The sequence below is a fragment of the Lissotriton vulgaris genome, unplaced genomic scaffold (genome assembly GCF_964263255.1).
Source record: "Lissotriton vulgaris unplaced genomic scaffold, aLisVul1.2 SCAFFOLD_2065, whole genome shotgun sequence".
NCBI lineage: Eukaryota > Metazoa > Chordata > Amphibia > Caudata > Salamandridae > Lissotriton > Lissotriton vulgaris.
The window spans coordinates 145,470-172,601 of NW_028246114.1; the positions used below are offsets into that span (position 1 = coordinate 145,470).

At 44.9% G+C, this 27,132-nt stretch overlaps 1 protein-coding gene and 1 pseudogene across 1 annotated transcript in view; one reads left to right on the plus strand and one right to left on the minus strand.

Moving 5' to 3' along the window:
* The window catches only part of LOC147666139 (nicotinamide N-methyltransferase-like), a 134,136-nt gene that overhangs the window by 86,096 nt on the left and 20,908 nt on the right, over nucleotides 1–27,132 (plus strand). The window lies entirely within an intron of this gene.
* Nucleotides 1,214–2,374, minus strand: LOC147666141 (uncharacterized; annotated as a pseudogene).

Genomic DNA, 27,132 nt, shown 5'->3' on the forward strand with positions numbered 1-27,132 from the left:
GTTCAGAGGGGGGTGAGTACCTGCACTTATGTTTTTCCACTTAAAGCACTGTCTATTGGGGTTCCAACCTGCATACCACTTACAAGACACAGTTCTGAAGAACCGGTTAAACCCACTTACTCGGTCTCAGCGGCGGGGGAACAGCCCAAGTCTTCCATACCTTCCATACTTAGTAAAAGGAGACACAGGAGCCATTGTCTGCAGGATGAACAAAGATTTATTCTATAGCCCGGCTATGGAACAGAGTCCCAAGCTAGTCAGAGACAAGACAGAAGAGGCTGCTGCTTTACTCCGCAGCTTACAAGCCTTTTATACTTTTTCATTTCAGTCTTTTGGCTGTTAGTTCATTGTTCAATCAGGGCAGTGTTGCAGTTGATAACCAGATCCAGACGACGTTTGTAGATGATGACCTGGTCAAGGCTTGGTACACAAATCATTGTTCATTCGGCTTGATCAAGGATCAGTCTTGCAGGTCATTGTTTAATCACTTTGATCAAAGCCCAGCAGTCAGACCATTGTCCAGATAACCTGATCACAGAGTCAAGGATGTTTACCAGGCTGGGAGCAGGAGATAGAAAACAAATTATTTACACCGGGTGTGAGTGTCTCGTGGCTTTCTGGTGAACTGCAAAGAACAGGGGGGGTTGGGCGTGTGACAGTTCCTGGGCAGAAATGCAGGCTGCAAGATGGTTTTTGTTGTGTCAGTTAGAATTTCCTCAGGCACCAGCAGAAACGACCAGGTGGTTCGTGTGGAAGTGTTTGACACGAGATGGCAATGAAAAAGCAATAGAGTCCCGGTACAAATGATGCCGATCAGAAGAACACTTTTCTTCAGACCCTCCTTTTGCCATTGAGTGGCAAATACTTTAAGAAATGTCAATGTTCATAAGGCCATCGGTTTCTTGTTGGAGCATCATCATCATATTGGTGTTGTGAATGTTAGAGGGTGGAGGCTTGATGGTCTGGACACACATTGTACAGAGCACTGGCAGGCACTGAAAGCACAAACAGCAGGAGACCAGGACAGTTACTCCCAAGGCAAGGATGATGAGGATCCTCCACCCCCACTGGGAAAGGAGGCCACAGATCCAGCCTGTGAGGGATCAGTTTCCTTCATCCAGATGAATTTTAGAAGAAAGGCGATGCAGACGTTGGATGGCATCGTACACTGTATGTGCGTTGTCTGGGATGGACACGCAGAAGCTGGAGCCGATCAATTTATACACACCACACGATCAGCAAGGATGACATCTAGAACCATTCTGTTCTGAAGCGTTATGAGGCGGTCTGCCTGTAGCTCTGCAGTGATGTTGGAGAGGGCACCAGCTGTTACTGTGATGGTGGCTTCAAGGACCCTGGTCAGTCCTCGTACAGCCCGACTGTTGGCGACGAGGCCCCAGAAAGGAAGGACACCTTTAAATAAGTCCCCAGTTTCCTGGCCTGCTGTAAACTCGGCTGATATGACGCCCCTACGTGAGCGGCGTAGAGCGCCAATCATGGACAGGTGATAACCTCCATGGGTAGAATACGTTGGTGGAAGGAGGAAGGCCAGATAGCAGGTACCAGACCAGTTACGGGGGAGCGAAGTGTAGGCGGCAGTGCCACAGATGAAATAGGTGTTGGGGAATGCCACCAGCTTTGGAGGAGATGTGGAGTTTAACGTTTTTGTGATATCACACGTACTGGTACCAACTTTCTTATTCCCTAGGCCATGAATGCAGACACGGCCTAGCACATTTATGACATTCACAGTGTCTCGTTCATCAGGCAGTATCCTTCTTGTGCGGAATCTGGAAAATGTTCGTCGATTAGTTGAGTTGAATACTACCATCTCACTGAGTTCATCTGGTGATAGTAGCGTTGTGGATGAGCTGGTCGGGCAAAAAGGAGCATTGACATGGCCAGATCTGTTCTGCTAGAAGTCATCCCGAAATGTTCCAAGGGCAGAATTGGCAGTACCATTGACAGTGTAGGCCTCCTGTATCAACATCCACCATGCAAGACAAGACCCAGAGATGGAAAAAGGGTAGGGAAAGATTGGGACAGGGTGTATCATGGAATGCAGCATCAGTCTACAAACCCAGCAGTTATAAGTGTTCATGATCAGCTGGTGATGATGCAACATTTGGATGAAGGTGTTATTGAAGAATTCTGCACGGAGGGGTAATTCGTGGGCTGGTAGCGTGAAATACTGGTGTTCTGCAGGAGTCGGGGTAGGAGTTGGTGAGGTAACTGGGTAGTAGATCAGTAACAGCCAACCAAGGATAGACAGGATGAGGGAGACAAACAGTGTTACCACGGTGGCCATGAAGCATTTACTATGTCGGAGACTAACATATTGTTTCTGGATTCTGGTGTTTTGGATGGCAGTCATTGTACTAAGCCAGGGACCTCTAGTGGCTGCCTGCGATTGGTGGTTGCTTCACTGGGCTCAGGTGCCAAGGAGCCCTATGTCGTACCTTAGTCTGACACACAAGCACTACTCTCAGCCGGGAAGATCACAGCCCTACAGCCTATAGGCACTTGGCGAAGTCAAGGGCAAGCTTTTCCTTGGGGGCGCAAGTTATATCGGTCGGAAGTAGGGACAGTATGGTCTGGAAACAATTGTTCTTGGTGTTGAGCAGAGTTAAGGGAAGGTTCCACGCTTCCTTGAAGTATGCTGTCACTCTCTGCTTCCGTAGATGTAGAATGCAGTCTGGCATCGCTGAATGGGACAAACGTCGGGACAGTTTCTGTTTCTGAGTCTCTTTGTCCTTCCCGCACCCACTGATCATAGGGGAGGGGCAGAGGCACATGCCGGCAGTGAGACAAATGCACCCAATTCCCCCGACCTTCTACTTTCACAGCGGTGCAGGTGGCCAGTAACACCTGACGGGGCTGTGTCCAGTGGGGCTTGAGGCTCTTAGTCCGTTGAAAGTTCTGGATCAGGACCCAGTCCCCAGGTTGGATAACTTGTCCTGGACCCTCGCTTTTGTCAGGTATGGCCTCGTGCACTTGGTGATAAAGAGTGCGAAAGTTATTAGTCAGACTGTACAGATAATCAGTTAATACAGGGTATTCAACGTCAGACAGTTTCTTAGGCCGCGGGACACCCCATATATTGGCAGGCCTCCTGAACACAATCTCATGGGAAGATAGCCCTATTCTGGTGTGGGCCATTGTTCTTGCGGACAGTAGGGCTAAGGGCAGAGCATCAACCCAAGTGACACCTGTCTCGGCTACTATTTTGGCCATTTTAGTTTTTAGGATGCCATTGTACACCTCCACTAGACTTGGTGACTGGGGGTGGTTAGCTGCATGACATTTTTTATTTTATACCCAATGCTGTACAGACATATTCCATAATTTGAGCCGTAAAGTGGGTTCCGTTGTCACTCCAGACCAAGTGGGGCAAACCGAATCGTGGGAGGTACTCTTTTAATAGCACTTTGGCGGTAGTGATAGCGGTGCAGTCTTTGACGGGGTAGGCCTCCGCCCATCGGCTGAAGGTTCAGACCACCACTAGCACATATTTCAAATTGTTACATCGGTCCATCTGGATCAATTTAGGCAAATCATGCATGTTTTAACCAGCTTGTCAGCATATGCTGGTATCTTAGAGTTGTACCATGTAGGTTCCAACAGTTTACATATGTCTTTTGCACTGATGTGAGCAGGACCATGGGCCATCGTAACTACTGGTAGGACATGACTGTCAGATAACATCCATTGTCTTTCCATAGTCGTACGGACCTAGCAACCATCAGTTCCCTCCTTTGCTAATTGCTCCTTCCACACCCTTAGTTCCTCAGGAGTAGTATGGGACTGAATATCAATCACACTCTGTACTGTGTTTTCAACCATGCCCTCATCTGCCAACCACCTACCGGGACCTCCTACATATATTCCTTCCCTTTTCCTAAGAGCTGTTTGTCTGGCTGTCTGGTCAGCCAGGGCATTGCCTTTCCGAACATCATCTGTCACTTTCTTATGGGCCTTAGATTTTATAATGGCCACCTTTCTGGGGAGTGTCAGGGAGTCTAACAGTCGGTGAATTAGGGGGCCATGTTGAATCTTGGTCCAATGTTAAGTAAGGAAATCACTTTCTTTCCACAACCTCCCAAAGTTGTGGGCCACCCCGAAGGAATATTGGCTGTCAGTATAAATATTTACCATCATCCCTTTGCTTAACTCACAAGCTCTAGTGAGGGCTACTAATTCTGCTGCTTGAGCAGAGCACTGCAGAATCTAAGCTGTTTCTACTACTTGCTCTAATGTTGTGAGGGCGTAGGCTGCTGGGGTGTTACCATCTGACCTTCTGAGACATGATCCGTCCACATACAGTGTACCTTCTGGTTCTGATATCGGGGTATCCTGTAAGTCAACCCGTCCCTTCATCTCCTCCTCTGTCCTTAATATGCAGTCATGTGGGTCTAAGCGTACATCCTGAGTATCCAGTGGGAGTAATGTGGCGGGGTTTAGTACAGTACATCCTTTGATGTTAATGTGGCTGGCAAAGAGTGTCAGTTCTTATCCTGTGAGTCGTGCGCTAGTGAGGTACTGTGTCTTGGAGTTATTAAGGAGGGTATCTACAGAATGGGGGACTATCAGAGTCAGGGGGGAGTTCATGACGATCCCCGCACTCTGATGGTCCATGAGGGAGGCTGAAGCGGTCGCCCGTAGGCATCCTGGGAGAGCCCTTCCAACAGGATCTAAGGTGGCTGAAAAATAGGCACATGGCCGAAAGTGACCTCCGAACATCTGGGTCAAGACAGCGCAGGCACAGCCGTCTGTCTCATGTACAAAAATATTTTTTTTTTGTTATAATCAGGAGTACAGAGGACTGGAGCAGTACAAAGAGCCCTCTTTAAATCTTGGAAGGCCTGCGCATGCTCTCCAGTCCAAGGAAAGGAACTGTCTGATATGTCTTTAGTGGTGAGGGCAAGAAGAGGTTTGACCATGGCCGAAAAATTGGAAATCCACTGTCTACAGTATGAGGTTAGGCCTATGAAGGCTTGCACCTGCTTTTGTGTTTGTGGGGCCGTCATAGCATTGATAATGGCTACACGATTAGCGGTGAGCTGCCTTCCCTCCTTCAAGAGGAGATGACCTAAATAGGTCACCTTCTCTTGACAAAACTGAAGCTTTTTTAAAGAGAATTTGTGATTATGGAGGGCAAGGTGGCGTAACAAACAGAGAGTAGCTTCTTTACATGCTGGGGCAGAATTTGCAGCAATGAGGAGGTCATCTACATATTGTAATAGTGTGGCATTATCAGGGATTTCCAAGGAATCTAGTTGACTTTTTAGGGCTTGACTAGAGATACTGGGGCTCTCGGTGAAACCTTGAGGGGCGCGGCAGAATCTAAAGCTCCGCCCACCAAGGGAGAAACCCAAAAAATGTCTGCTGTCGGGATGTATAGGAATGCTGAAAAAAGCATTCTTCAGGTCTATGACAGAAAAGTGCGTGGCGTCAGAAGGGACCATCATTAAGAGGGCTGTAATGTCGGGGACAACAGGATATTGGGAGATTGTTATTTTGTTAAGGGCTCTCAGGTCAATCACAAATCGGTAAATTTTAGGGAGAGAGCATCTCCATTGGTCTTTTTAAAAATGGGAAAAATGGGACTGTTACAGATATTGCCACGTGTCTCCTCCACTACGTCCATTAATTCAGATATTATTGTTAAAAGGGCCATTTCTCCTTCTGTGGGCAGTCAATCCTGCCGGAGGCAGGAGAGAAGTGCACGTAAATGGAAATGGAAATGTAAATGTAATTTGCACTTGTATAGCGCCTATCACCCAGGGGTCTCTGAGCGCTGTACGAATACCGCTGTGGAACCTTTCCTGGCCTGTTCCTGTGAGGTGTCCACTCCTGGGCACCCCCAAGGTGAAGCCAGGCATCCTAGTATTGTTAGGGCCAGTGTGGAGATTAAGCAAGCTATTGCCCAGATTTGCAGAGTGGAACCCATGATTAGATTAGGCACCGAGGCGAGAATTATCGTGTCCGAGGACATTGAGCCCAAGACCCTGCCACGACGGGGATTGAACCCTGGTCCCGGGCCAGACCTCTGCCTCAGGGTCTTCCGTTCTAATCGGTGAGCCACACTTCTCCACGTGGCTGGATGCGTACCACATGAGAGGATATGTTGAGACACCCTACATCAGTGTCTGATGATGCCCAGAGGGAGGAAGGTAAAGACTGCAACTCTGGTGGGAGGGGACCTGATAGGTACATATAGGAAGCTGCGGTGGGGGAAATTGTTAGGGATATACCTTGGGGACTACATGATATGGTTGCATACAGAGCTTTCAGTAAATCCATGCCTAACATGTTTTCACTGCAACCTGTAGTAAGGACCAAGGGAGCGGCAACATGTGCAGGGCCAATATCGAGAGGAAGGGGTTCAGAGACAGGGCTGGTCACAGGTGTTCCTGCAAAACCCACGGAGACATTCATATTGCCAGAAAGGGGTGCCTCCGGGACTGACAGACGTGCAATAGAAGATCTGGTGGCCCCACTATCCAAAAGAAAATTCTGATCATTCCCCACAACTGACTTTTGAACATATAGGCCCCTTTGATCCACTGGAATTTGCACTCTGGTAATACCCCTTTCCTGGCTGTCCTATGCTTGGTAGGACCCTGTCTCATCAACTTCATCATAATCAACATTGTAATAAGTGCGTGTTGCTTCGTACCCATCAAACCTATTGGCCGGGCACTGCCGGACGGGAGCATTATCCCTGGACCTGCGTTCTTTATCCTGGGGATGGGGTGGGCCATGGTCCCTAGTCGGCCTCCCCTCCCTGGGATCGTGAGACCGAGTCTTCCCTGTTCGGATGTTTTCAGCTAACACAGGACACTCATCTATCCAATGGCCGTACCCCTTACAATAAGCACACTGATCTGTTTGGAGGGTTCCCGTATGTTGAGGGCTGGAGGGGGTAGACTGGCGAGCCCTTCGAGGGGTTTGGGGTTGAGGTCTGAAATTCCCGCGGGCGTCGGGACTTCGGGGAGGGTAAGCCTGCTGCAGAAGTGCCTTAGTCTTAAGATCCCTAACCTTCTTACTTTCCTTGTCTCTATCTTCATTCTCCCTATTCTCGTGATATTGTGCCATAGCCAAGATACCAGTCATAGTTTGGGCAGACCACGTACTTTCACTTTCTTAAGCGTGGCGGTGTTCGACGGAAGTAAGCTGCTGACAAACTTATCGACAAATACTGGGCCAGAACCTGGGGTCCGGGGATCCAAATCACTATGTCCCTTGTATTCTGTCTCAACACGGGTAAAGAAGTCAGCCACATTCTCATCTTTTTGCTGCCTACAGGCGTTTATTTTATCCCAGTTAATGACAGTTTCCAGCAAAAGTGTTTTCATAAACATTATTATTTTACAGGGCAAAGTCAGGATGGCAGCTTCTGGTTTAGTTCCTCCTACCCTTGCGTCTTCCATAGCCTCTAGGTGAGCCTATTTACCTTCCAATGCTACTTCATGGTCAGTATGTCAAATTTTGTCCCAAATTTCAGTGGGGATAACGGTAGCAAAAAGTAAATCTATATCCTCAAGAACGAGAGTACCTGCAGATATAATCTGAGCTAATTCTCTGTAAAAGGCAGCCGGATAGTTCCGGGGATCTGGTAATATCTGCATTACTTCTGACCTTTTCCAAGGAGCATGAACCCAAAGCCTGCACCAGTGTGCCTCAACAGCCCCTCGGCCATTATGTTGGGCATCAGCAAGTGCGTTAACAAAGACAGGGGCCGCCTCTCTCATTGGCATAGCTGTTTATAGAGGGGTGTTCGGAAAAGCGGTCATATCACGGTAAGCCATTAAAGCAGACATAGCGCCAAACATCTCCTCTCCCTGAACATCGCCTCTTTTTATTTGCGACCTAAGGTCCATTAATACGGTGGGCATCTGCATAAGCGCATTCTCATATCTTTGCATGACGAGGGTACACATGTATTCAGCCCAGGTGGTCTGTTCCATAATCGTCCATTGGGAAAAGGTGGGCCATATTTCTTTAAAAGGCATAAATACTCCTGTTATTTATCCAACATTCACACTGTTGCCTCTGTAGGTCATTTTCACGAATGGACGAAAAGCTGACAGTAGAGCTCAAGGAGGCCAGTCGGGGGGAATTCAACAATGTATAAAAATCCTGCTTAACTGTAGACCACGGGGAATTCGGAAAAGGGAGTGTAGGGGTAGAGCTGCATGGGTTGGGCGGATGGAGACTTGTTGTCATTCCCGCAGCAAGGACAGGGTTAGCGGGCGTGGTCGGTGTCATAGGAAAAATCGGGAGGGATGGTGTGACAGGGAGAACAGTAAGAGGGGAAGTGGGGGCAGGAGTGGGCGGTGGGGGGGAACATGCGGGGTTAAAATGTTAATGTTCAAAAAAATACTTGTAGAGCGCGCTTACACCGATTGGTTTCATGGCGCTGTAGAGAGGAGAGAGTACGAACGCAGCAGAGCTTATGATTGTGTACTTGCTTTTACTTGTATGCTTGCTTATAGAGCCAGGTCTTAAGTGCTCCTCTGAATTTCATGAGGTCCGAGCAGACTCGAATCTCGAGAGGGAAAGAGTTTCAGAGGCGAGTGGCGAGTGCCGCAAATCGACAGCCGCCTGTCCGCTTCCGTCTGAAGGGGGGGGGGTGCAAAAGTGAGAGAGTTGCTGAGCGCAGGTTACGGGTGGGGGTGTGCCTAATTATCAATTTGTCTATAAATTTGAGACTTTTGCAGTGCAGGGATTTGAAAATCAAGCAGCCTGTTTTAAAGGTGCAGCATTGGGACACAGGTAGCCAGTGTAGTTTCATAAGCTGTGGGGTGGCAGGTTGCCATCTAGGTTGGCTCAAGATCAATCTGGCTGCATAGTTCTGGACCATCTGTAGTCGCTTCAGTAAATAAAGAGGTATGCCAAGATATAGGGAATTGGCATAGTCCAGGTGGGATAGAACCGTAGCTATCACCACCTGGGTAATAGCCTCTGGTGTGAGGAGGCGACGTACCTTCCTTATTTTCCTGAGTTGAAAAAAACTCTTAGATACTACATAGCCCACTTGTAATTTCAGTGAGAGATCACTGTTTAGTGTAACTCCAAGTGTTTTAGCCGATGGCGAGGGAGACGGTTGTGGCCCCATTTCTGACGGCCAGTAATGTGGTCCCCAGTATTTCGGCCTGTCTCCTGTGAGTACCAGCTCAGTCTTGCCCGGATTTAGTTTAAGGTAATTTTGGTCCATCCACGATTGGATGAACCTCATGGTAGACTGAAAGCTGGTAATTGAATTCTCAGTATTGTCAATCTTAAAAAGCAGTTGTAAATCATCTGCATAATTGAAAACTGTCACTTGCCTATCTCTTAAGGACTGAATTAAAGGAAAGATATAGAGATTGAACAAGTGGGGGGACAGGGGGGATCCCTGTGGAACACCGCAGGTCATTGACTGTTTAGAGGCAACCAGGTTTCCAAGACGAACTGCCTGGGATCTATTCTCCAGGAAAGATTTTAACCAGCTAACCGCTGTGCCCTGGATACCGGCCTGGGTGACACGGTCGATCAAGATGGTATGATCGACCGTATCAAATGCGGCCGAGAGATCCAGGAGCACCAGGGCCTGAGGGGAGTTATTATCTGCGCAGTTGCGGAGTGTATCCAGTACCGCAAGTATAACAGCTTCCGTCGAATGCGCAGGCCGGAAACCTGCCTGGTGGGGCTCAAGATAGTTAGACTCCTCCAAGAAGTTGGACAAGCATCTGGCTACATGAGCCACCATCACCTTTGCTAAAAATGGAAGTAAGGAGATGGGGCGATAATTTGCCATACATGTTGGATCAGCCCCAGGTTTTTTTAGGAGCGGTACTACTGTTACTTCCTTAAATGCTGATGGAACTTGCCCAGATGATAAAGAGTCATTCAGGAGAGTACAGGCGGTTTCAGGAAGGGCATCAAAGCAATGTTTTAGTATATGAGGGGGGCAACTGTCTGAGGGGGCGCCAGATTTAATTTTTACGAGGAGCTCTTGAGTAATTCTGGGGTGATAAGAGGTAAGCTATTGATAGTGCTGTGGTTTTAACAGTGACAGGGATAGTGAGGTTGGGAGTTTTCGGGATACTGGCTTTGATAGCCGAAATGGTGTCAATACAATAGCCATTGAGTGAGTCACAGAGGGTTTGGGTAGGGGTCGTCCTGTGGCAAGCTCTATCCAGATTGGTTAATTCGTTCAGTATGGAAAATATATCTTTCGATCTATTGGTGGAGTTGAGGATGCGTGAGGAGAAATAAGCAGCTTTAGTGGAGAGGATAGCCTTCATGTAGTCCTTCCGGGCAATGATGAATCTGATCTTTATATCTGGGGCGTAGTTATGGCGCCATTTCCGCTCAATTTGGCGTAAGGCCAGTTTGTTTAGTTTCAGCTCAGTCGAGAACCATCTCTGGGCGTCTGCGCGTCGTGCCAGTTTAACTCTCTTAAGGGGGGCGTGTATATCACTGGCTGCGTGCAACCAGCCAGAGAGATTGGCTTCGTGTATGTTAATATCAGGATGAGGGGGCGGAATAGTAGTAGTAAGTTTCTGCAGAAAATCCGTTTTGTCTATCACATTCCATTTCCTGGCCCAGCCGCCGGCCATCGTAGCAGTTTCTTCGTGATAGAGTGAACAAGAGTAAATTTAAGTAAGAAATGGTCGGACCATAGACAGGGAAGTATAGCCGGGGTCATGACCAGTGAGGCGTTAGTCCAGACTTGGTCCAGAATATGGCCTTTACAATGAGTAGGTTGGGACACCTGCTGGGTGAAATTAAGGTTCGTAAGAAGGTCTGTTAGTTCGCTAGAATGGGGGCCTTCAAGGGTGTCAGAAGGCTCCAGTCCCTTCGCAGAGGCAGGATGATGCTAGTCCCAATCTCCACCTCTCCGGTGACCCCGCTACATGAGCTGAGTAACCAGAAGGGGGGGGGGAGAAGGGGAAGTGGATAAAAGAAGAGACACTCCGAAAGCTGCGGGCAACCCTCTCAGTGGTAGGAATCTTCTGCGGGACTCTCCCGCCTTACTGAGGGTACCTAATGCACAGATGAAGAAGGAAGGAATAAACAACAGACCCACTTTCCTACTTGACTTTATGGACTTAATTAAAGCTTATCCTACCAGCTGCTTCCTGAAGTATTGCTACTCTTCTGTGATGGATTAAGCTGTCTCAAGAAGCCTTCTTACTGAGGAAAAAGAAAATACTATTAATTATATGTATTCCTTTATCTACTTAGTAACCTTACTTTGACTTTTCTCAACTACAAGTACCTAATAGACTTCCTGTAGACTCCTATAATGGGATTCTGTGAAAGGTCTGATGCACAAGGTACTGTCCTGGTCTTAATTCACAGCTGGACTGAGGTCCTCTTGGCAACGCGCAAATAGGTACAAGGTAGGGACAAGGGGGAAGGTAAGAGAAAGGGCAAGCGCAAAATGAAGGAGAAGGAGAGGAACTCAAACGCTGCTGAACGCTGCTGGATAATGTCTTACTGCCTGTAAGTGTAAAATTAGTTAAAGGTAGAATAAAGCAAGGAATCATATAGTTGTATAATCAGGTGGGTTTATTAAAACCTCATCCCAAGAACAGCCAACAGCAACTGACTCAGTCAGAATCTCTGAGAGAGTCCATTCTCAGAACAAAGAACGTAGGTAAGGAATATGGAGGCTTAAAGGGGAAGTATGCAAAACATCACACATCTCCCTCCTATACAAAAGAAAAGCAAATAAAGACAAAAGAAATACATTACTGAGTAAGAGCAAAAGGAACACAAGCTCAAACATAGTCCTTCAAATAAGAGGGAGCTTTCCGAGTCCTTTGACTTCTCTTAGAAGGAAACGAAGACCTGTCAAAGGAAAAGTTAGTACCCAAGTGAAAATTATCATCATGAGCAGAAACATTAGAAGATAACAAATCAGGATTAACAACTACTACACGACTCCTATTCCAAATTCTTCCATCATCAGTTTTGACAGCATTTTTGAAGATCTTGACAACAGACCTAATGTCGGTGTACTTTGACCAAAGTTTACATCCCACAGGGGTCTTTGACCTCACTTGAAAACACACGTTTCCTAAGATCAAAGTTTGTCTTACGAGCATCTTGTTTGAGTAACTCCTTAGTTCTCCAATCACCAATATCATTATTGACAAGACCTTTGTTTAGGCACATCCACCCTGGACACATCAAGGTGTTGGGAACCCTCCCCTTGAACAGCTCAAATGGGGACCTACCAGTGGTAGAATGGGGGGCAAAACGATAAATGTTAATCCTGTTTTGGAGAGTGGACTTCCAATCTAAACCAGAAGAGCGAGCAAGCTGTATGGATTCTTTTAGAGTCCTATTAACTCTCTCTACTGCGCCATTTGTTTCAGGATGGTAAAGTGAACACCTTTTATGAATTATTCCACATTTTTTTAGAAAGTCAACAAACAAAGAAGAACAAAATTGGGGACCATTGTCAGATAGGAGACTGTTAGGAAAACTTTCCTTATTAAATAAAGACTCTAGAAACTTAATGACAGAATTAGATGTAATCTCTCTGACAGCAGAAACTTCAATCCATCTTGAGTATAGATCAATCAAAACGATGAGATAAGGGGTATCAGAAACACCAGAGAGAGGGCCAAGAATGTTAATAGCGACCTCATCCCATGGATGGCCAGGTAAAACCCTTTTCACCATAGGCATTTGTCTTGTTTTTAAAATTTTGTCACTAGAACAGCACTCAGGGCATTCTCGGACCATTCTTTCAATTTCTAGGTCCATGCCAGGCCACCAGAACTGCATGCTAAGAAACTCTTTAGTCTTAACAATGCCCAGATGTCCACGATGAGCATGAGACAAAAATGTATTCCTTAATGAGTTTGGGGGAACAAGTTTAGTTCCACGAGTTAAAAGACCATCATTCACCGACAGTTCATCAGCAACTAGCAGCCATGGCTTGTCCAAACGAGAGTTATTCTTCAAGGAAAGAATAACTTTTGAAATTTCTTCATCTTTCTCCAACTCAGATCTCCATTCAGACTCAATAATGGCACCATCAGTCACCTCACACACATTTACAAACTCTTCAGAATCACACGCATCATCTTGCTCAGAGTTCTCACAGTCAACCAAAACGGACAAAAGCATGAAGAGAAGGTGCCTTATTCAAATCTTTCTTTATATTTAAGAATTCAGATTTGCAATCAGATGACCAGTTGAAGACAGTATTTTTAACCGTTAATTTCCTTAAGTTAAGTGTTTTTTCTGCAAAATTACAAATGAATTTTCCATAAAATTCTACCATACCCAAAAAAGAGAGAAGCTCATCCTTGCAGGTGGGTTCCTTCAATTTATCAATAGTTTCAACTAACTCTTTTTTTGGAAAAACTCCATTACACGTGATGCGATGGCCCAAATAATTTACTTCTTGCACCCTGAATTTGCACTTTGCCCTTTGCCCTTTTTAAAGTCATACCTGCACCTTCCAACCGTCTCAAGACCATTGAAACACGAGAATCATGCTCAGAAACATTGCTACCATAAATTAACAAATCATCCTGGTAGCACTTTACACCAATTAGTCCCCTCAAGATTTTTGACATGATTCTCTGAAAAACAGAGGCCGCAGAAACTAGACCAAATGGCATTCTTTTGAACTTAAACGTACCCATAGGTGTAATGAAGGCAGTCAAGTCTTGGCACGAATCATCTAGCTCTACCTGGTGGTAGGCAGAAGCTAGATCAAGGGTGGTAAAATATCTTGCTCCTTCTAAGGTACAAATCATTTCATCTATATTAGGAAGTGGGAATCTGTCAACTACAACTTCCTTGTTTAGGGACCTCAAATCAATGCAAAGACGAATTTCGCCTGTGGGTTTCTTCGCTATAACATCACAGTAAGGTTTCCTATTCTCCTGCGTAGGCTGAAGACTCATAGCCATGAATGAAGATGATTCTCTCCGCTTCCGTCGATATCCAGAGTTCTGCTGCACTGGAACCAGCTATTTCTCTTTAGTGGGAACAACAGGTATAACACTAAAGCTGACTGAAAACTAAAGTCCTTCCTGACTGGAAGATTTACACTTAGGGAAATATGTCACTCCCGTCAGGATTATAGACGCGGAGTGAAATGAACTCAGAGCTTCGTTTTTACTGCCCTAACAAACGCTGCTCCCGTCTGGAACAATAGACGCGGAATAAACAGCGCACTTAATGTTACCGGCTCCCGTCAGGAAAGATTGGCGCGGAGCGGCAAAACTCAGGTGCTTCTCTCAGACGAACTTCGTTGAAGTGCGCAGTTCTAAAGCTGCGCACTTCCTACATACACTAGACTGCCAAAGACGAACAATAGAAACTGATGGCAACTTCGGCAGCCATCTTAGGAAGTACTGATATTAATAGTAAGGATACCAGACATTAACCCGACAGGGTTTTACCAATATTCTGGATCTAGATAGCCTTTGGGGAGCGCAAATGCTGGCAACTCTGTGTGTCCTGACAAAGGGGGTCATTAAACTAATAATTGAGGTCGCCTATGAGGAGAACCCTGGCGTGCTCCATAGCCAAGTTTGCGATCTGCTCGCTTAACGCAAGGGGAAAGGATGGCATGTAATTTGGGGGTCTGTATACGAGTACGCAGGCGATAATTATATGGGCAAGATCGAATTTTAACACCAGGTTCACCGAGTCCGGAAGGTTGAGACAGGTCAGCGCATTTACTTTGAGATGGGAGCAGATGATAGCTGCGACCCCCCCGCCAAGTTTGCCAGGTGGACGATCAGCATGTAAAATAGAATAATCTGGGGGGAGTGCTGCCAGTATATCAGGGGCAGAGTCAGGTGTCAACCAAGTCTCGGTCAACAATAAGATATCGGGTCTATCTGTAGTCAGCAAGAGAAAAATATCTAACTGATGTTTTACGAGGGAGCGGGTGTTAAAATAAGAAATAGCTAAGGGATGGAAACTAGGCTCGGTTTGAGTAGAAGAGTTAGATCTTGGGAGGTCGACCAGTGTCAAGATTTCCGGGAAGAAGGTACGAACAACTAGGATTCCCTGCTTGTCCGCCCGGATACAAGTATCCTGAGGCGGGCGATCTTGACCTAAGTGGTATCTAATAAGGTCATCAGGGTCATACCTAGTTCGACAAGCAGCATGGCTGGCCCCTGGCCCCGTGTGGGCGTGGACGGATGCAGACAGGCTTACCTTTGGCGCCGCTGCGCACGTCCGCTGCACGGTCTTGTCAAGGGCTTCATATGTACCAATTGGAGGTGTCAGGGGGTGGGTCTCGCTTCGCCCGGTCTGCCCTCCACTCAAACAGCCTCAGCTGCGGTGGACCGGGGTCGGAGCGGGGAGCGTGCGTCGCAAGTGAAGGTGCAGGTAAAATGAGCAGTTAGGGTTTTGAGGGGTCAGGGCAGGGTACATTGGGGCATATGCAGGAGGGCTTTTTAGCATGGTATCACGCAAGGAATCACCTTCTTCTCCCCCTTCCATATGTCCCTTTCATTTCTCGTCACGAGCTGGATAACATTTTTGTACCTGGCCCCATGCTTCCTATTGGCTATTTCTACTGATTTTGTCATTTGATTTTGTAAATTTTCTCTGGCATGGTCGGCCATTGACATACGTTCTTGTTTTCTTTCTTGAGCCTTCTGCTTTCTAGCTCTCTGCTCTATCTCTTTCCTCCAAATCGGACAGATTCAAACATAGACGGGCTCGTTTTTCTTTTCATTAATTATTCCTCTAAGTTGGTGAGAACTTGGGAATTAAAGGAGCCATAAAGTGGCCACTGTACTTCCGCGTTACTTTGTTTCATATATTTTACTCAGAATGAGGAAAACATTATGGCAGAAGGGCCATGTTTAACATACATCGTATGGCCAGGGGTCCCTTCTGGAGGAAGCAGACAAGCCGCCTCCAGCTGGGAGTCGTGCGTACACATACAACAACATAATCTCTTGAACTTACTACTGACTGGCATGCTTAAAAACAGATAACAGACACCAGCAGGTTTTTAAAACTCACCTCACTTACTTGGCTTTTTCAAAAGTCAATAACAGCAGAATCATACAGAACAGACACCAGCGGGTTTTAAAAACTCACCTCGCTTGCTTGGCTTTGGCAAAAGTCAATAACAGCTTGGCTTTTGCGAAAGACAATAACAGATTTATACAGACTTGGTGGGTGATCAGTCCACCCTCACCTTACAGGGGTAGTTCTCTTCTGCAGATTTAGGGCTGTATCCTACTCCAGAAATTATTTGCTAGGGGACTTCAGCAAGAACGCGGTCATGTGGCCCAGACCGGGTGGGGAGGAACAGCGGGCGAGTTGTTCGGCTTTCCGGATTGCAAGAATCCCTCGGGTAGGGTACCTCCATCGGATTCTCTCCGTGCACCTCCTCACATCTACCTTGCCTGACCTTCGTGCTCGTGTAATCCATATTTGGGCGCCATTTGAAGAACCAGTTAAACCCACTTACTGGGTCTCGGCGGCAGGGGAACTGGCCAAGTCTTCCATACCTTCCATACTTAGTAAAAGGAGACACAGGAGCCTTCGTCTGCAGGAGGAACCCAGATTTATTCAATAGCCCGGGCTATGGAACAGAGTCCCAAGCTAGTCAGAGACAAGACAGAGGAGGCTGCTGCTTTACTCCGCAGCTTACAAGCCTTTTATACTTTTTCATTTCAGTCTTTTGGCTGTTAGTTCATTGTTCAATCATGGCAGTGTTTGCAGTTGATAACCAGATGCAGACGACGTTTGTAGATGGTGACCTGGTCAAGGCTTGGTACACAAATCATTGTTCACTCGGCTTGATCAAGGCTCAGTCTTGCAGGTCATTGTTTAATCACCTTGATCAAAGCCCAGCAATCAGACCATTGTCCAGATAACCTGATCACGGTGTCAAGGATGTTTACCAGGCTGGGAGCAGGAGATGGAAAACAAATTATTTACACAGGGTGTGAGTGTCACGTGGCTTTCTGGTGAACTGCAAAAAACAGGGGGGTTGGGTGTGTGACAGTTCCTGGGCAGAAATGCAGACTGAAAAATGGTTTTTGTCGTGTCAGTTAGAATTTCCTCAGGCATCAGCAGAAACAACCAGGTGGGTCATGTGGAAGTGTTTGACACGAGTTGGCAATGAAAAATCAATGGAGTCCCGGTACAAAGGATGCCAATCATAAGAACACTTTTCCTCAGATCTCTAAAGCATGATTCTTATCTCAATGAATTGTTTTACTTGTGTGAGCTGGTGCCCTGCAGATGGAACACATCTCTGCAGTGGATGCATTCCTCCCCTGAGCTATGTTTATTTTATAGGAACCATTAGGATGCAGGACTCCTATATATCCCTGCTGCAGATGCCTTCTCTTGTTTCTAAGCACACCCAATATTTATTTTCAGTTTATTGGGAGTTTTGTACACTTCTACTAGACCCCAAGGACACTTTAGATCTGCAGAACATCAAGGAAGATAAACACAGACAGGTCTGAACACATGAGAGTCCTATTGGAGCCAGATGTGGGGACCCGACATTCTTCCAAGGCTCCCAGATGGACTGCAATCTGCACTGGAACCTTTTAGGACCACCCCACCTTAACGGCAGCAAACAATGCTCTGTTCAGACTCAAGGGCTTGGCTTTTCCCAGAGTTTTGGACCATGAACCCCTTAGAGTTCCCACCATACAAGTCTTTAGAAGAAGCAATGCCAGATCAACGGGGCTCACAAGGATCACGGAGTCCTGGTTGAAGCTTATTTGACTGTCAGGTTGTTAGAATAACTAGGACCTGGTATGCTCTGTATGCCTATTGCATAATGTAATGTTTTAGAATCATGAGCCCCGGCGTAGGGCTTTCAGGGCTATCTTAACGTGGTTCAATTTCCCATTCTGCAGACACATCCTGTCTCCTGATTTTGTCCCCATTGCAGTTTGGGAATGAGTTTTTCCTTTTTACAGAGACCACTGTATATCCTATTTTACTGTACTGTCGTCTGTCCAATGCCCGTGGCAACGTCACCTCAATACCGTCACTTTACTTGTGACTCCCACTCCCTTGTTGTCAGCCACTAAGTCCCCGAGCCCATCTGTCTTTCAGGCCCTCCAGCCCCTGCCCCTGCCCTCAGCCCCTCTGCCCACTGAATGCTGAGAACTTTCAACGTGTCGGGGATGGAGCCAGAAAGCAGTAATCCCATGACTTAGCCATGGAAAACAAAAATGACCTGGGGCCCCTTCGGTTCTTGTTTCCTTTGGTGCCCCTAGAAGCACACCAGCAAATGAAATGCAACAAGACATGGGCTGTGTGCTGCTAACAATTTTCCCCTCGTTTTGCTGAATCTTTTTGTTGGCCTTAGGATTCTGAGCACTTTACCGCTGCTAGTCAGTGCATTCCATTCTATTCTGTTCTATTCTGTTCTATTCTATTCTATTCTATTCTACTCTATTCTAATCTTTTGAATTTATAAATTGTAAGGCTACCCAGAAGGGTCTTCCAGTGCTAAGGCGGCACATGTAAGCTAACATGCCGAAACTACTCGAACAGTTAGGTCTTTAGTAGTTTCCTAAATGTGCATGTGCTGCCAACTTTCCTAACCATGTGTGTAATTGGTACATACAAAAATGCAATATTTAATTTACTTTTAAATCCCTTGTAAAGTAGCATACCATATACCTAGGGCCTGTACTTCAAATGCTTCTAGTGGGCCTGCAGCATTGGTTGTGCCTCCCACACAAGTAGCTTTTCACAGCTGTCTCGTGCCAGCCACTGCAGTGTCTGTGTGTTCCATTTACTGCCACTCCCATATTGGCATTTAAAACTACTTATAGTAGTTGAGCTATATATCCAATAAGTGCACAAGAGATTGGCTCATTTTACTAATAAGTACTGCTAAAAGGCTGAGTGAAGAGTTGCTAAAAGAAATTTTAGAACTAGAAGAAAGTATAAAGCGTGACACTACCCTCACCAATACCATAGAACATCTGAGCAAAATCCAAGAGGATTTAAGCGAGTACAAGAATTATATGGTCAATCAAAAAATTAAAGGCTTACAGCGCAACCTTGAAAGGTAGACCAACGAGTGGGTTTTCCCGTATGTAAGTGATAGTTACTATCAGACAGGAATAGAACAGCAGAACTTGGGAGGCCAACGTAGGGGGAGAGGAGGAAGACAACAGCAAAGGCGCACTCCTGGTAACTGGACCTTTGACAACACATCCAGCGAGGACGAGCAGGAAGGTCCACAGGCTAGCAGAGTAAGGTTCAAACAACAAGAGCATAGCAACGAGGACCTACGAGTTTTACTGAGATCTTTTTTAGGACGGGGCAGAAAAGCAACAGAAGGGGAGGACAAACAGGAAGGGGACGAGGGAGAGGCAATCAACCACCACAATGGCAATCGTACTCCCCGAGAGTGACGACAACAACTATGAGTAACATTGTGGTCAATTTATCTGATCATACTCTCACCACAAGTGAAGAGAGAGTGTTGAATAAAGGCCTTGGGTTCGTCCCGACTCCTACATACAACTCCTTTAAATGTAGGGTTAAATTTCATGAAACGATGCGAAAGATTAAACTTAAAAAGTTTTGCGCTAATAAAGTACAGGAGAATCCAGAAATATACAACACTAATCTGAGAAAGCCATCGCAGTTTTGTCCTCCATCCAGTTTAGTGGAACCTGAAGTTGCCGTGTTTAAATCCAAGGTGCTTCAGGATATTACCGATTTGGAACTGAGCAATACAAGCTCAAAATATAAAAATATGACAAAGGATGATTGGAATGCAGTAAAAAGTTTGCAGAACAATCACTCACTCATAATAAAGTCTGCAGACAAGGATGGGGCGGTTGTTGTTTTAAATTCAAAAGACTATGATGCAGAGGTTAATAGAGTTATAAATGTTCGCAGAAACTATCAGCCCTTGAGTCGTGACCCGACACAAGAACTTTTGAAAACTATATGTGAAATGGTGGGTGCGGCTAAAGAAAAGAAGTGGATTACAGTTAGGGAGGCAGAGTTCCTGGTGAATGACAACCCCAGGACCCCTGCATTTTATATACTTCCCAAAATACATAAATCCACACGCCACGCCCCCCCCCCCCTCCCCCCCAGGACGCCCGATTATATCGGGAATCCGGTCAGTACTAGAACCTTTGTCGCAATTTGCGGATTTTTTCTTGCGTGAATCAGTCATAAACCAAAAATCCTTTGTTAAAGATACTACTGAGATCCTAAACATTCTGGGTGATATGGAATTTGATCAAGAGCAGGAATTTCTAGTCACCATAGACATTGAATCTCTCTACTCTTGTATTCCCCAAGATGCTACGCTGGTGGCAGCAGCCCGAGCGCTTGGGGAACAAGAGTGGTTTTATGATGTACCACAAACTTTTGTCTTACAATGTGTGGAACTTGCCTTAACTCTGAACTTTTTTTGTTCTAAGGATAAGCTGTTCCTGCAGACTACTGGCACTTCCATGGGTGCCACTATGGCGCCCAGCCTAGCATGCATCTATGTCGGCTAGTTTGAGGAGCACGTCGTTTACCATTCCACCAATCCCTTCCAGAGGCACTTGCGCCTCTGGAGGAGGTATATAGACGATGTGCTCTGTGTCTGGTCGGGACATGAAGAGGGCCTTTTGGAATTTTTAAACTGACTAAACCATCAGGATCCGAGTCTCCGTTTTACTTGATCCTATAGTCATAGCAATGCAGTATATTATAACCTGGACATTGAAGCAAGTGGTGGTGTTTTGCACACCCGAGTCCATCAAAAACCCACTGATAGGAATTCACTCCTTTTGTATGACTCCTATCACCCGAGGGCATTGAGAGATAACCTCCCAGTAGGGCAGTTCCTGCGATATCGCAGGAACTGCTCCTCCACTGAGGTCTACATGGAGCAGGCACAAGAACGTAGTAGTAGACTTCAGGAGAGGAATTATCCAGTTAAAACTATAAAACATGCTAAAAAGAGGGCAATAAATACTCCTAGGGGTGTGATTCTGGAGAGGAATGTAAAGAAAAAAGATGAATGTGTTCCAGTTGTCATGACGTATGATCCTTTGGCTACAAAGATTAGGCAGTCAATTCGGAGACATTCGTCGCTTCTGTCCAACATTAACTTTAAAATGCCACCACCTAGGTTTGCGTTTAAAAGATCTGCCAACCTCAAGGACAAATTGGTCCATACACGGTTACCATCCAGGAAAAGTACAAGGGAAAACACCATTCCTAAGGGCCACTTCCCCTGTGGGTCGTGCTCGGTGTGTCCCCTAACTTAGAGGACATCAAGTATGTTGCTTCATTCAGGAAGGGAGTGGTTGTTGGGCCACTTTAGTAACTGCAACACCACAAATGTGGTGTATAGGCTGCAATGCAAGTGTGGCCTGCACTATATAGGACTTACCTTTAGAAAAATTAAAACAAGGATTCAAGAACATCTTAGTACTATAAGGACACGCAAGTTGACAACCAGGCTAGTACAACATTGCCACACAATGAAACACCGCTTTACATGGACAGTCCTTGAGAAAGTGATTGGTGATCCACAAAACATTGAAAGATCACTTATGTCCAGAGAGGCACAATGAATTTTTCAAGAAAAGAGTGAACAATATGGGTTGAATGAACTCATAGATTGGAAGAGAGTAGGTTAACTTTTGTAACTGCATTTGTCTGCTCCCCTGATTCCATACATTAGTAACATTCTTGTTGCCTCTACCTGATACGCTTGGAGGTGCATTATTTTGGTATTGGTGAGAGGAGTCACATTGGTCTCCTTTTAAGATGAGCATTTTGTGCCACTAACATATACTGGTATATATGTTTTTGAAATTGATAATGAATATCACTGTTAACGAATACATAGTTCACCTTAGAACAATAACACCAGATATCCTTGATGTCACAGTAGGATTGTCAACAGTATTTGTATTTAGTAGAAAATGTCTTCACAAATAACAGATAAATGACATCTGAGTAGAAGATGAATTATGCAAATAGTAGCGTTACAGCGTTAAAATTCTTTTTTTAAAGAACTTATAACACTTCTGGATGAACCTAGGATGCATATATATGAGTGTATGATTATGTGGTAATAGTCCCAATGCCAAATATATGCAAAAAAGAAAAAGATTTTTAACAACACGTAAGAGATCGCCCCATTTTTAAAAGTAAGGTGGTTTTCCCAATCCAAAATGGCCGCTTTATATACGCGTGAGCGTCATCGGACTCGTGTTACTCTGCGCGTTTCTTAATGAATGCAGTATGAGTTTGCGGTATCAGAGGTGGAGACGATACGCTCCGTGAGGCTCCGACTGGTAAGGAGATGGGGGAAGCGGGCCTAACGGGCAATGATGTTGTAGAAAGGCCCGTGGCACTAGATAAACAGAAACGGTACATCAATACAAATTATAAGAGTTGTGATAGCTAGTAGTGATGGCCATTGGGAGGAAGAAATCTGTATATGAATAGCTTAGTTCGTATAGAGTTGTCACCAAACATGGATGTTTAGCGTATTGTTTTTATTTTTTTCCCCGTAATGGGGATGCTTGGATTTAGATTCATATAACGACTGAGAGCTGAATCTGAGAGGAAGACTCACACGAGGGGCTTTTCATCATTTTAATCGCACCTTACAGCCGGTTGGAGATGCCGGGGCTGATTAAGGGTAAATATGGCATCAAAATAAATGGAATAACGGTCATTTGACATGGTCTGTATTGATATGGGCAATTCTAATTACAACATTTTTTAAAGTCTTTGTTGACAGTCTGCATGAATGGTGTGTCCAACTTTGATGCAGTGGCGAGTAATTGTTGGCCCTGAAGAATGTGCCTAAAAGTATTCTGGGCAATGAAACATGTTGGCTCATGGTAATGGTATGCATGTATAGCAGCCAGCCCTGCTTTTTTAGTTAATAGGTTACACTAAGTAAAGAATAAAGTGTTTGTGAGATGTGTGTACCTATCAATGTTAACCCACGTTTTTGCGATTTTTTATCACTTCACTGACTTACAGGTTTTTTTTTCGGACACATTTATTTTGGGCAAAATGATCGCCGATGATGATAAAAATGGGCTTATCTGGTGAGTACCTACCAGGTAGCCCGATGATGGTTTGCCAGTGAGGGGTCATTTTGCCCACACACATTTTTCACAGTGTGAGTGTTGTGAACTGAATGTATTGAAAATGTATATATACGTCAGTCACCACCGTTTTTTTGCATTCAGATTGACTGTCACAATAGGGATGGAGGCCTTTTATTAATAGGCAGATAAACGTGTGACACTCTACCCCAAATATATACAAATAGGGGAGAGATTTGTTTATACAGAAAATTGTAACATATTGTACATGTTTTGAAAATTAAAGTAAATGTCTTAAACTTCCCTTTTATTACATATGTCATCCAAGAGGTAGGCCCTAGGTAGACTTAAGGGCAGGGTGCTATGCAAGTAAAAGGTATGACATGTATTGTGATGCTTTGCATGTCCTGGTAGTGACAAACAGCTACCTTTGTTTTTCACTACTGTGAGGCCTACCCCTCTAATTGGTTGGTACTGGTAAGTCTTTAAAACACTCCGAGAGGAGCAGATTCTTTATGTTCAATATCTTTGGAATAGAATAAATCCTGCTCAGTGGTGAAGGTGGATTTAACATTACTGTCCTAAAAATGCCACTTTTAGAAAGTTTAGATAAAAGTTTGGCCTAAAGGACGAGGTTTAGGCAGGGCCGTATTATCGTTTAAAAAAAGGGGGAAATGGGCCTTTACCTCGCCTTCTTCATAAGCATTCATAATTCTGCTTTAAGGACAAGACTTCATCAGTCTGGAAGAGTTTATTGTGTCCATTAATAAAAATTGTTACAAAAAAAATTCAAATAAAATCTCACTTACTTCGTTACAATTAATGCATACCTAGAGTTTTGATATGTTATATGTGCTAAAACATACAAGGATGATTTTTACAAAAGGGACTTAAAACAGATAAAATCAATAAGGCACTGGTATAAAGCCAATAAATCAATTCAATACTGTAGGGTTCTTCCCCTTATGTGCATATGTGCACGCTTTGCTAGTCTTGCAGGAGAAGGTTGGAGTTACCAAATTATAAAATGCATTCCTAATAATCTTGGAAATGTTCAAACCCTATTTTAAATAAAAAGTTTCAATGTTATTGTAAGATACATGAGTCTGATAGTGGCATAAATAAACTGAGTACTAAATATACGGAGGCGATTTAATTTCAATAAAGTGAAAGATGTACAATCCTAAATGAAGCATGAGTTCTTTTCACCGAGTAATTTCATTTCGAAGGTGCAATGTGCCGGCTTTGCCTAAGAGTTCTTTAGCCTTATATGCAAACTTTGCAAACCTTGTCAATTCCATTGGAGTCTCCAGATTTAAAAAAAGTTTCATAGCTTCAGTACAGGACCACACCCCATGTTTTAGAAACAAGGGTTTCAATAAAGTGCATTGTGCGTGTGGCAAAGAATGACATATACAAACTAGATGGACCAAGGACTTCTCGTGTTCATGGCAAAGTCTGCAAGTTGTTATTGCCGCTAAGGTTTTCCAGCGCCTGTTGATATCTTTGATCAGCAAAACCATAAGTCTCACCATAAAAATTTTTTTAAGATCGCCTTGTTTAATGCTGTGTCGAGGTATGGTTGCCGTAGGTGGTCTTCATAGGAACTTGCAAATATTCCAGTATTACTACTGGATGAATTCAGTTCCTTCATGTCCTCTTCCTTTGATAATTATCTGACTTGTTTTTTCAATATGGACTTTAGGATACAAGGCTGGTCAGTAAAATCCTGCAGTTTAGTCATGTCGAGATTCAATTCAATTCACTACTGGCAGTATGTAGGCCTTCGTGCCACGGATTGTTTCCTTTCGTTAAATTTGTCTTTAACATTGACTTCGTTGTGTGCGTTGGGGCTGTACAAACCCTTTAATAGAGCTGGACCATTGAGGCCCAATGCTCATAACTCTGTTTATTCAGCCCAAGTTCCAGTCGCACCAGAGCATTGCGAGCGTGAGCGGGAATCTGAAAGATTTGTTTAAATGCGCGACAGTTGGCATGTCCCATAGTGTTAATGAAAGCCTCCGGGAATGCTATCTGACAATATGTGATTGCCGGGAGGAATTCGGCATTTATAACCTTTCTAATTGCTTTAGTCGACAGGCTGTTTAGCTTGGAGTACAATTTGCACAGCAGAAAGGTTACTGCTTTGGCTTTTATTTGGATGTATGTCATTTCAACGCATGCTTTTACCACGCATGCCTTTACAACGCGGGGATTACAACACAAGTCGTTACAACGACATGCGTTGCGGGGCGCTGGATAGTGGAATAGTTAAATTTTCTATTCCAACTCCAGTCCCCGTGGATAGTAGGGAAGGGGTTGGATAGAAAATTTAACTATTTCCTATCCAACAGCGCCCTCCAGCGAAAGTCGTTGTAACGACTTTCGTTGTAATTCCTGCGTTGTAATGGTAGTGCGGGGTAAAAGTTTCGTTGTAAACGATGTTCCCCCTTTATTTCAACTGAAGCAATATGTGCCCTGGTTTTCCCGTTGCTCATCAGCCACACCCCCAGGTAGTTGTATTTGGTCGCTGTTACTATTTTTAAATTACCCAGTATCCACTGTTGTCTGAGCTTGTTAGTGTATTTCCCAAATATAACTACCGTCCAGTAATCTTTGCATGCCTATTTTAGTGTGGCCCAGTAACACCATATCGTCTGCATACTGCATTAAACATAATCTATTTGGGCCGATTTTGGGAGGTAAAAGGTTAGCATTAGATATCATTTTTCTGAGGTCTGCCATGTAAAGATTAAAAAGCAGAGGAGCCAATACGGAGCCTTGCTTTAAGCCTCTGTCTGTTGTAATCTTTTTAGTGGCTGAATTCGTCACGGTTTTCACGCATACCCAAGTACCTGCATAGAGATTGATTATGGCTTTCAACAGGTTTGCCGGTATCCCCCAATCTTGCATTTTCCACCACAACAGACTCTGATTGACTCCATCAAAAGCTGCAGAATAATCCACGAAACAAACAAAGAGAGGAGGCAAGTGTTTCTGCCCAGACTGTTCTATTAAGTAGACGAGAGCTATAATGTTGTCCGTTGTAGATTCTCCTGGCCTAAAGCCAGTTTGGTACGCAAGTAACATTTAATTTTTATTATCCCTGTCCTGTAGATCTTGCAGGAGGAGGCTGGAGTATCCGTTCGCCTCAATGTCCAGCCGGGCAATAAGCCTGTAATTAGAGAGGTCCCCTGTGTCACCCTTTTTATGGATAGGTTGCAATAAGACGCCTTTCCAAGACTCCGGAACAATTGAATTTATCAGACAGTGCTGGTAAAGTGCCATGAGTACGGTTCCCCAGAAGTCGCAATCTTCTTTGAAAAGGTGGCCTGGTAGGCCATTTGGGCCTGGTGCTCCATCTTTTCTGATATTTTTTAAGACTGTCATCACGTGATCACCCGGGGCCAGTACTTCAGATGTTTTTTCAATGGTTGTCAATTTCCCTGCCATGAATAGTCCAGGTGCATCTGTTGGGGGAGTGTCAGTCCAATCCTTGATGATGAGGGGTCTTTGGGTGCCCAATGATAGCGGGTTAGGGGCTCCACAGTATAGTGAAGTTACATGGTTTATCCATTTGTCACTAGCAACCACATTGCTTCGATCATGGCCATGCCCAGAGAGCCTGTCAATATACGACCAAAATTCCGCCTGTTTGTTTGGAGTCAGCAAAGTGAAGACGTGCAGCCATCTAGAGCCTTGTAGTATCCTTTTGTGATCCCATACATTTTCCCTGTGTATTTTCCTTGCTAGATGAAGGTTTTGATATGTTTCATTTTTGCTTGTGTTTTCGTAAGGCTGTTCTAACTAGCCTCTTGCTTTGCTCCTCTTTTTTGCATCGGTGTTGAAGTTGGCAACAAAACACTTCTCTAAGTGTTGGGGGGTGCCATCTTTGTTTACCTATTAAGAGATGATATACCTTGGTCAACAGTTGGATCCAGTTCTCAAGGATATTGCCACTTGTGAAGTCTTCAACTGTTTTCGCCAATCACTTTTCCATCTGCTTAGGACTGATGTGTCTATTTTGTTCCACTTTAGTCTCCTTGGTAAAACATGGATTTCTTCC